Source organism: Mycteria americana, chromosome 2 (assembly GCF_035582795.1).
Source record: "Mycteria americana isolate JAX WOST 10 ecotype Jacksonville Zoo and Gardens chromosome 2, USCA_MyAme_1.0, whole genome shotgun sequence".
In the NCBI taxonomy this organism is placed as follows: domain Eukaryota; kingdom Metazoa; phylum Chordata; class Aves; order Ciconiiformes; family Ciconiidae; genus Mycteria; species Mycteria americana.
The window spans coordinates 47,713,644-47,724,098 of NC_134366.1; positions in this window are offsets into that span (position 1 = coordinate 47,713,644).

Consider the following 10,455-nt stretch of genomic DNA (forward strand, 5'->3'; position numbering starts at 1 on the left):
TTTCAAATAAACGAGGTCTCGGTGTTAACACCTATGATTTATGTGCATTTTCAAAGCCCCACGTGCACATCTTTTTAGTCCTTAAAACGTTGCTTTGAAGTATGTGCTGTTCGTTATCTCCCTTCTGTGGGGTAGGGAAGCTGACAGGTTTCGAATGAGATTTTAAATATCTTATTGCAGCATGCGCTGCAAAATCCTTTTTCACGTCTGACAGCGTAGCCATTCAAACCAGACAGCCGTGCTTATTTGTTTATTTACATATGACAAGTCTCTTTGCCCTTACACGTGTACCCCAAAAACAGATTATAAAAACAAGCCGGTAAAGGATGGTGATTTTGGCAATGCTAGAAAGCAACCTGCAGAAGTGCTGCTTGCACAGCAAGCCAGGCTCGGTGGCCCTGGCCATCACACCGATGCCAGGGCCCGAGGGATGGCAACGTGGATGCGAGGCGGATGCAGTGCCCGTGACACCCTTCTGCCTCTCTGCAAGTCAAAAGGAGAAGCACTCGCTGCTCATTTGAGTAGACGGGTAGATGGCCAGCAGTGCTGTAACTATGCCTCAGCTTTTCCAAAATACTGTATAAATCACATGCATGGTTTTGCTTCCGGCTTGCTCTAGATACCGATGAGCATCCATGCCCCGAAGGATAGCCACATAAGGGGAGCAGCTGTCTTCTTGGGAGAGGAGGAGAGGGGAGGTCAAGAAGCTGTCTGCTGTGGCAAGGACGGCTTGCAGAGGGGAAACCGCACCAGAGGAAAGGTATTTCCCTCTACCCTGCGGGTGTGCACTTCCATTTCCGTCTCCCTCCGGGACACAGCAGCTCTGGTGCTTTCCATCGCCCTGATCCAGGCCATTGCAAAGTCAGGGCAATGTTGCTGGATCATTTCAGAGGGATGCCACTAACCAGTAACTATCACCTACTGGAAACGGCATTTCACTTCGAAGAGCGTACGGAGAGTATTAGAAAGGGAGAGCACGTGCACTGCCATAGCCCTGCTAATTGAATCAGAAATATAAATATAGGCATTTTACAGGTGAATTCTGGTTTTATGCAGGTTCTCCACCTTCCCGGAAATCAAATTGTCAGGTCAAAGGTGAATTACAGCATGAGCGTTCAGCGGATAAACCAATTTTCTGCCATTTGCATGGGTTGGAGGAGGTACGGAAGGGAAAGGTTTTAAAGTATCAGATACCTTGCTCCCAGGAGTTACCTTTACAAAAGCCCTTGCCTCCAAGATGCCTGGTGACGAGCGTGGTCTAGAAGGCTGGAAACTCGACAGTCCTGTGCTCAAGGGAGGAAGGGAAGATCACCTCGCTAGGTGTTTAAGATCACCTCGCTAGGTGTTTACTATTCCCCTACTCTCCCAGGACACAGAGACATTAAATGACGTGGGGAAAGAGATGCAGGGGAGGGGGAGTGAGAAGCTGCGGAAGGTGGAGGAGCAGAAGGGTTTCTGAAACGTGTCAGACAAAGGCAACTTGCTGGCAGCTGTGGTGTCTCTCCGAAACACTGAACCACTGTTCTCCTCTGCAGTGGGTTTGAAATCTGACAAATCCAGCCCATGGACTGGCCACCTTCAAGATTTTTTTTCTCTTTTTTTCTTATGAAGAGCCCTCATTGGTCTGCTTTTGGTGAACTGCCAAGCAATTCGCATTAATTCGCCTGACCAGCTGTAAGAACCCTATTGCCCTCCCGTGGCCCTCATTATGCACCCTTCCTGCTGATCTAAATACAGAAAGGTCAGGAGAGTGAGCTCCAGTAAATTATTAGAGACACACCCTTAATTGCTGTGCTGTGTCAGCTTGTTCTTTTGCATCTCTACACTGTCTCCGCAGTTTGGTCTCCTAAGGAAAAGACTGGTTCCCTTGCTCCAGAAAAGGATCAAGAAATCCTAGGGGGAAAAAATGGGCAAGGGGGGTTGATCCCCTCATGGCCAACCCCTCATAGGCCTTCTTTACACGATGGACCTTGAAAAAGAGAATATTTCTTACTGTTATCAGTACCGGCTCATTTGCAACATGCATTTCACATGTCCAGAGCCTTGACTATTGCACTTGCTTGAGAGAGGTGCTGAAACAGCTGTCCCTGCAAAAGCCTGGTCTATGCAGGGCTTGCAATGGTGCTTGCACCATCACAGCTCTACGCACATTTTCACCGAGCCTATAACAGCGTTAAACGTCCTACGTGGACGGTGGGTTCTTCCAGGGACTCAAGCTGAGTGACTGTTGCCCAGCAGATCAGTTTTGATTGAGGTTTAACATTAGGGTTACTAAAAAGTGAAAAATTCCTGTCTGCTACAACATTTCCAACCCATCCATCGGGTGCTGCACCCTCCCTGAGCACACAACCCCAACCACATCATCCCCTGAGGAGGCTGGAGTCCAGGAGCCAGCACGCCGGTGTCTTGCAAATTGTTCCCTGCCTGACTTCCCCGCTCCTGAGGGTACTCAGCTTTTCCAGAGTGTCTAGACAGCAATTTGTGTTTTTCTTGTCTTTAATGAGGAATGCAGCTGTGGTTGTCTTCTTTGCTTTGGGTTGTGGGTTTTTTTTAATCCATCGCCGTGGTAAATGGAGTTGAGGAAAGAGCAAGAAAACTGTGAAGAGTGATCCAAGCCAAGAAGATGTTGTAGAGGTTAAGATGAATTAGAAATGCATGGTTTCTCAATTAAGTTTTAAACTACCAAAAAATGTTAGTTAAAAACCTATACAGAATGAAGAACTGGCTGCTCCCACAAATCCTGACATCCTCCTTTTGAAGTCAATGGTTGAACATCCTATTGCTTTGGCAGTAAGAAATCAAGCACATAAATAGTGATGAAGATCTGGGGTATGAAAAAGCCACTTGCTAATTAGCAGCTTTCCCTGGTGGCATTGCCTTCTCCAAAATATGAACTTAAATTTAAAAAATCATCAAACAACCCCCAAATCTGTCCTCCTCCAAGTCCCTGCTTTTTAGGAATAAGGAGATCATGTGCTAAATGTGAGGGAGAATATACTGGTGCACTGTCATCTTACTGGTCCTGCAGGCAGGCAGTTTTGAAGTCTTTATTGCTCTTGACACCCAGACCAGCGGCATCGTGCCACGTTGCTGGGCGCCGTGCAGTAACAGTGGAGTGTCTCCAGGCTCAATAGTGCTATGCTTTTATTAAAGCGATGGCACATGACATTTGTGAGCTGTGTACTGAAATACAATGGAAATATTTGATGACTCAGCAAACTGAGTGTGACACAAGAGGCTGGATTCGCCATAAAGCTCTGTAGACATTTCCATCCATCCTCCCTTTATTCTGACCATCAAAGCCCACCACAAAGCCTTCATCCTACTGCATGCAGGTAAAAACACCAGCTGATTTTGAAAGAAGTTGGTTTTCCTTGAAACTTTCTGAAGCACAGGCTGCATACACATTTAATATTAGGTGCCCTTTTGAAAATGGTATGACTCATCTCAAATATAGACGCGATGGTAGGAATGAAGAGTTGTGAACTTTGTTTAGGGCTGGCCAGCTGAGGGTCAGCAAGCAGCCAGGCAGACGTGGCCAGAGATGAGGCTTAGCAAGCCCAGGCTGGAGGCAAGCATGGGAGAAATCAGGTGGAGAGCACTGGACAGCTTCTGCCCTTGCATCTTTTTTGGACAAAAAGGTTGAGATGCCACAGCTCCTACCTTTTTCACCAGGAAGTATCTGCCAATGCTCTTTATCATTGGACCTGTGTAGTCATGAGCAGACCATGTGGCTAGGCAAGCCAAGCGTGGGATATATTATGAATTGGTTTTAAGACCCAAAGGGTGATTTTACAAAGACCTGAATGTCATAAGGCACCATAATCTCTTCAGGGAAGCAAACAGGATTCTTTGTCAATTTGCGATCCTTTATGATATTGAAAGGGCACAGAGCTGCAGACTGGTCGTGATTTTCAGATGAATTGCTCCACTAGTATAAAAGATATTCTCATAATAGTCCCAAATTAGTTGATTGCTTGAAGTGCCAGAATCCTTAATGCTCTGCTATTTTAAACATATGGAAATTGATTCAACACTTATCATCTATTTAGAGATGTAAATTTATTGAAAAAGATGCCACTTCTTCCTAAGCTTCAGGCAAGCTCTGATAGTTAGCTTTCTGGGCACAAGCAGGTTTTTACGAGGACTTGTGATTTTAACTACAGTGATTTATTTTCCTTCTAAAGGCTGGGAGAAGCAGAGGAAAATTACTGTATTGTCTACAGAGAAAAAAAAGATACTGGTACAAGCACTGGTGTGAACTGACACAGATACGGCAGTATCTGGCACATCGTACCCTGAGGGTCTTCTCCAGAGCACGGACACTGGCCCAGGCCTTGCCCTAACTTCTGTTGCAATTGCTCTGTCAGTAGGTCCACAGTGATGTTAGAAGCATCACTTATTTGTGTTACAGTCACTTGCTTTAGGGGAAGAGCAATGAAAAACCGAGCACAGGCAGTGATGGCAATGACATTGGCCAGGTCAACACCCTATGGCAAAGGAAGCTCCCCCCCTTCCCCAATTCAGCCTAAGCTTCTAAAAGCAAAAAGTATTGATCATTCATCTGCAATTAAAAGCTCTTCTCTGAAAGTCAGTCTGGTTCCCAGCTTCAGTCTGTTGGGATACCTTCCTGCACGAGCAAGCCCTGCATTGATGTTGAGGGCATGAGGCTGCTATTAGGATTAGATGAGAAAATCTGCAGCCTGATCCTAGCTGTGCTGCTGACAGCCTTCTTTTTGATTTGGCATAGTCACTTAGCACCTTATAAGATGGAGATTTGTGTGTATTACATAGGAATGCTGTTCGTGCCTTAAAGCTTGTGAAAATATGAGTTTCCCTGGTGGAAAAAGATTTTTTTTTTTTTAAATGGTTCTCAGCTATTTGATCATGTGTTATTATTATTCAGCATGATTCATATATTAATACCATACTGAGAATGTCTCTATAAAGCCTAATATTATGCTTCTGGGATTAAGCAATATTTCTTAATGTGTTTCTTATCCCAGTATTTTTGCAGAGAAGCTGGAACGGGGCCAGTTCACGCAAGGTGCCTACTGTTAGTGGTTAGCTCAGGTCAGGAGAGCACTTACAAGTGAATGCCCCAGTCATCGCCACTTACCCTGCTTTGGTTTGCATCATGGAGAGGGCACACGAGGTGGATTCCTCTCAGATGAAAGGTGCACGGTGCGCACATTGCAATCTCAGCACTCTTCTGCATTACGGATCTGCTCCCGGGCTGTACTACTTGCTAGCGTAGACAGAGCTACAGCATATTTACTGCACCTTAAAATCTCTTGATGGCCTTTGGGAAGCGAGTTTACTGGCTGGATTAACTAAGCACCAAACCTGGTATCTTGACTGGCTAATGTTTAATCAGGGGCTTTATTTTCTTGTTTACACCAGTTTGTTTATGACGCCGCGTCTAGCCTCAGTAGCATGGAAGAAAAATCTGGCTCCGTTCCTGAGGTAAAGCACCTTAGTCGTTTGCATAAGCCTGAAAGAATTAATTTGGAGTAAGACAGAGTTACCACAAAACTGGTTTTTGGAAGTGCCCATTCACTTCTGGGGGTCAGGTTCAATCAGTATCTTTTCTCCCAGTGGGAACTGGTGATCTCCCTTGTCTTGAGACCCAGTAGCTCCTCTTTGAAAAGAGCAGGGAACCTCCACAGCCTGCTGCTGCTGAGTGGTCCCCATGCCTACCCTTCCCTTGCGCCTTCACTCTCCACCATCCAGACCCAAGCGACCAGCTCTCTTCCCTAATTACGCAATGACTGTGTACCCAACTATACTTCTTACATCATGACGGAGAGGGTGACAACCACCAGCATATCTCAGGGCATTCAAAGCCTCTCCCCCCTGCCAGCGACCTCTCATGTTGGTTGTGCTGGGCTGCTATGGGGCTACGGTGTGACCCAACTGATGGGACCCTGTGGCTGGCATCACTGGATGGACACTCACCTTCATGTCCCCTCCACCTCAGTCCCATCAACAGCCCTGCTGTCATCTCCTCTGTGCAAACCACTCCCAAACCTCTCCTCCCATTCAGCTTCCCAACGCACACAGGGCACAGCCTGTGGCTCTGGCGTAATTGAAAATTTTGGTACGCTTCCCATACGCTTAGGAAGTTGTGGCCACCTTTGTTACGTGTGATGAGCACCCAGGTCTCGTATCGCAGGCTCTGTGTTCCTAGCAGCCTATCACAATCCTGAGACTTATTTGAAGCATTGGAGTAAAACCCATGCTGCTCACTGAAGTATTTGATCACTGTTTTCCTGAGCAGATGCTTGTTTATTTTTGTTAGCTATTATAATGTCTGGCAGTAGGAAAATGTTAAGGAGGTATCAGAGCTACAGAGGAAAAAGCCAACTCCCAAGTTACGAAGGGGTGATGGCAGAATTTACGGGCTGGCTGGGGTTGCAAAGAAGTGGACAATTATATCTTACTTGCAACACGCAGGAAATGTTTTCCTTCAGACCAGGCCCTGTACAAGAGTGCCTCAAAGGTTTTTGCACAGGGTCCTACAACAAAGCAAGCTGGCCTGGGAAGAAACGCAGGTCAAAATTTTCATGCAAAACCTTGAAGATTATATTTAGTGCATTTTTACACTCTGCCCTTCAGAAAGCCCTGTTTTTACAAAAGTTTGGGAGAAATAAAATCGCTGGCAGATGTACCAGAACCTATGGATTCTGTGGGATTTCAAGTCAAATTCATATGATTCCTTCCAAGATATCCCATCAGTTGTCTCATTTAGCTTCTCAGTGCCATCTTTAAAACATGGTTCAATTAAATCCAACAGCACATAGAAAAAAAACCACATCAGCCTTGCTCCAACCCCTGCTTCCACCAGCATCTGTCCAAAAAGTCAGGGAGACGTGGGTACCCCCACTACGCACAGCGCACCATAACTCACTGGCAGAGCTAAATGAAACTTAGCAGAGCCAAACATCTCACCAAAACTCTTGTGCAAATCCCTTTAGCAAGGTATTTTTAACCCACTTTTTCTCCAAACTCCACTTCTCCCAGCCACAGGGCAATGGCAGCAATGAGTTTTGGGTTTTGTTTACAACGATGCTGCGAGATCGCGTCAGGCTAGCTCAGGCCACGGCTTCGCGAGAGAGCATCCTCAACGTACGCAGCAGCAGCTTGAGGTGCTTCACCCTCTCACATCTCACCACTTGTTTGTTTGCTGTCCAAAGGAACAGTGTTTAGTCCCAGTAAAGGCAAAGCCAAGGAGGGGGAGGAAGATGGGTCCATTCACAAGGTCTTTGTCATTTACAATAAATTTAGACCAAGGGTGAATACAGCTAATGCGTTTGTAACATTTCAACACCCACCCCTTTTCCTGTAAATTCCTGCAGGACTTTGGCAGCAGAAAGCGTTCATGTGCTAGGAATAATGGAATTACAAAAGAAAGAAAGGAAGGGAGTGTAAGCAGTGGGAATAGGAAGAAATACCTAAACAGATACCTTTCAATTTATATACACACCCTTCTCACATACACCAGGGTAGTTATCAGCTAACTAACTATTAGTTTGTTAATCAGCTTATCTTTTGAGAACAGCGTTTGGGTGTACGATATAAGTAACAATCAGCTACTTCAAATTCACGTCTGTCCCAACGATTCCCCAACATTGCAGCTTTTGTTTTTAAGGCAAGCATCAGCAATGCTTTTTTTTTTCCTTTGATATTACGTGTATTTGTGTGTGTGTATAAAAAACTGTAAATAACCAGGTAGATTCAACATTCATCGTTAGGAGCTGAACCCGAGACCCTCAGAGTTAGAAGCCTTCATCCCATCAAGATGCCCATTGCTTGGCAGCTGTGTTTTCCATAGGATCTCTCTGACTCAGCGGCTAGCAGGAAATGCATAGCATGCTGAACAATGAAGCATGGGCAATTACTGAAAATAAGTGTTCTCCATTACAAGTAATTCCAGGCTACATTTCTCTTAGTTTCCAAATTAAAAAAAAAAAAAAGGCAAAAAAAAAAGGCAAAAAAAAAAGGCAAAAAAAAAAGGCAAAAAAAAAAAAGGGCAAAAAAAAAAAGGGCAAAAAAAAAAAAGGCCAAAAAAAAAAAAGGCCAAAAAAAGATATGCATGGATTGCTGAACTTTTTTATTCAAATTTTTTTATTCAAATAAATGGACTTTGAAGGAGGAAAAAGAGACTATAAAGCTTTGCATAGCAACCTGTTTCTATACGTAGCTATAAACAGGCATACAGCTAGTCTACAACAAAGCAAACTGTGCAAATCAATTTAGGCATAGATTCTTCAAAATAGATGTACTACCCACAGTTAAGCTCTGAGCTATTCCAAGCAATGCTGAAGAAAACAAACATTTTCCTGTCAGTCTGCCTTCTCAACAAGATCGGTTCAGCCAAGACTTAGGATGACAGGAGGGGGATGCTTTGGTGGAAGAAGAGAGGGTCGTGCTGCGCGCTCTTACAACCGTGTGAGCCTCATCGAGGGACTGCGACGCGTTTTGCCCGGAGGTGACCATGCACTGTGGTTTAGCGGTGGGGACTCAAGCCGTGCCTGTTCGCAGGGCTGCTCAGCCCTCGGGGGTGGAACAAGGGCAGAGGTGGGTGGAAGCTTCTCTGCACAACTGCGATTTGAAACACCAGCTTGGGCATTGCTGCAATCGTATTTTAAGGTGTCCAAGATGGACAAGCAGGTGACTGAATCTGTCCTTTTTGAAACAAAACCTTGTTATTTAAAAAAATTAGTAACTATAGTTGAAATTATGACAATCTAATTGAATAAGTTTAAATCATTATTGACTATTACTCCTAGAGCAATTCTAATTATGGGAAAAGTCATAAGCAGGCCATGTTTGCTGCTGAAGTTTTAAGGAGAGTCAAACCACTGAAATGGATGAAGTCGCTGAACAGAAGAAACCATCAGAAACCAAAGCTGTCTTGAACTGCTGACCTCGCCATAGCCAGCAGGCAGCTTTCCCACGAATGCAAAGAAATATTTACTTAGTTTCAGTTCATTCAGATAATTGCATTCCACATGCACTGTTACGTCACATTTAAACTAACTGGCATATAGAAGATGTTCCCACTTTATGTGGAAAAAGTAGTGTAAGGTGGTAAGATCTGCTAGTGTTAAAATCTTGTGAGATTAGAACCTACCAGGAATAATCAGGAATAATTTGTTTTATTACCAGGTTTAATCAAAACATATTTTAGTCAACTTATTTCTCCAGCATGTTAAAGATATTGCCAACTAATTAAAAGAATTCTAAACAACTGCTTTTCTGCAAGTAATTTGAATTCCAATTTCCATCTGAATAAAACTTGCTGCAAATCATGAACAAATGAACAACCATCTAATAGGAAAGGACAGACAACTTTTACTATTTCTTAATATATGAAACATAAAATTTTAAGAGCCCTAATCAAAATGTCAAGCTGGCAATGGCTTTAAACACACACTCGCATGTATTTAGAAAAAGGAAAAAAAAGTGGCAGCCATGCTTTCTGATCTTACAAGTTGCCTACTGAAGTCTCCACATGGTTCACCTTCACGAAGCATGTACCATGTACTGGTGAGAGCTGTGGGAAAGGTGCAGATCCCAGAGAGCTTCTCTGGCAGGAGAAGCCGGGAGCTGCTCAGCACACAGTGGCAGGGAGGGGACGGGCTGGTCACACACACGTAGGGACTGTCCTGCTTATGCCCACGAGTGGGCTGCGGGGCACTGTGTCACTCACCAGGCCTGCGGGCAGCCAGATGCTGCAGTCTGGGTGCAGGATGTGCAGCTAAACAGCTCACGAACAACAGGTTGGCCACCCTTGATATGATGCATCTTCAGGGGGAACGAAGGATGGCCAAATGTAGTTTAAAAGCTGTTATGTAATTGTGTGAAAAAATGTTGATTTTGTTACCAACCGAGAGGGGAACAAATCTTTTAGGGAGGGATAGCAGGGAAACGTGACCTAGAGTACAAATACAAAACAAGGCAGAAATTGATTATCTGAATTCAGCTTTCTCACTTGCTGATCTAAACCATAATTAAATTGGCGATTCAAATCAATGTAGCCTGGTGTTGTCCGATCCGCTTAAGTTTCATATATTTTATTTACACATAATTAGGAAACCTCCTATGACAGGTCCTGGATTTTAGAATGCATGGGCAGCCAGTGAATGATAAGCAATGAAAATGCTGCACTGCTGCTTTTCCATTTAAGCACAAATAATGTCAACAGAACTCAGGAATAAGCTCCAGTAATGGGGAAATGGCATCAGAGAAACGTCTCCCTGCTTATTCAAATCTTAAGCTGGGGAAAAGTCAGGAGCAGTATTAGCATTAATTAGACTGCCAACGACCATGCAGATCTCCTGCAGCAAAGTGTAAAATCCCAGCTTGGTATAAGCTTGTTAGAACAGAGCACTTTTACTGTCGGAGAAGGAAGAGGGGAAGAAAAAATAAAAAAGAGAAAAAAAAGGAGAG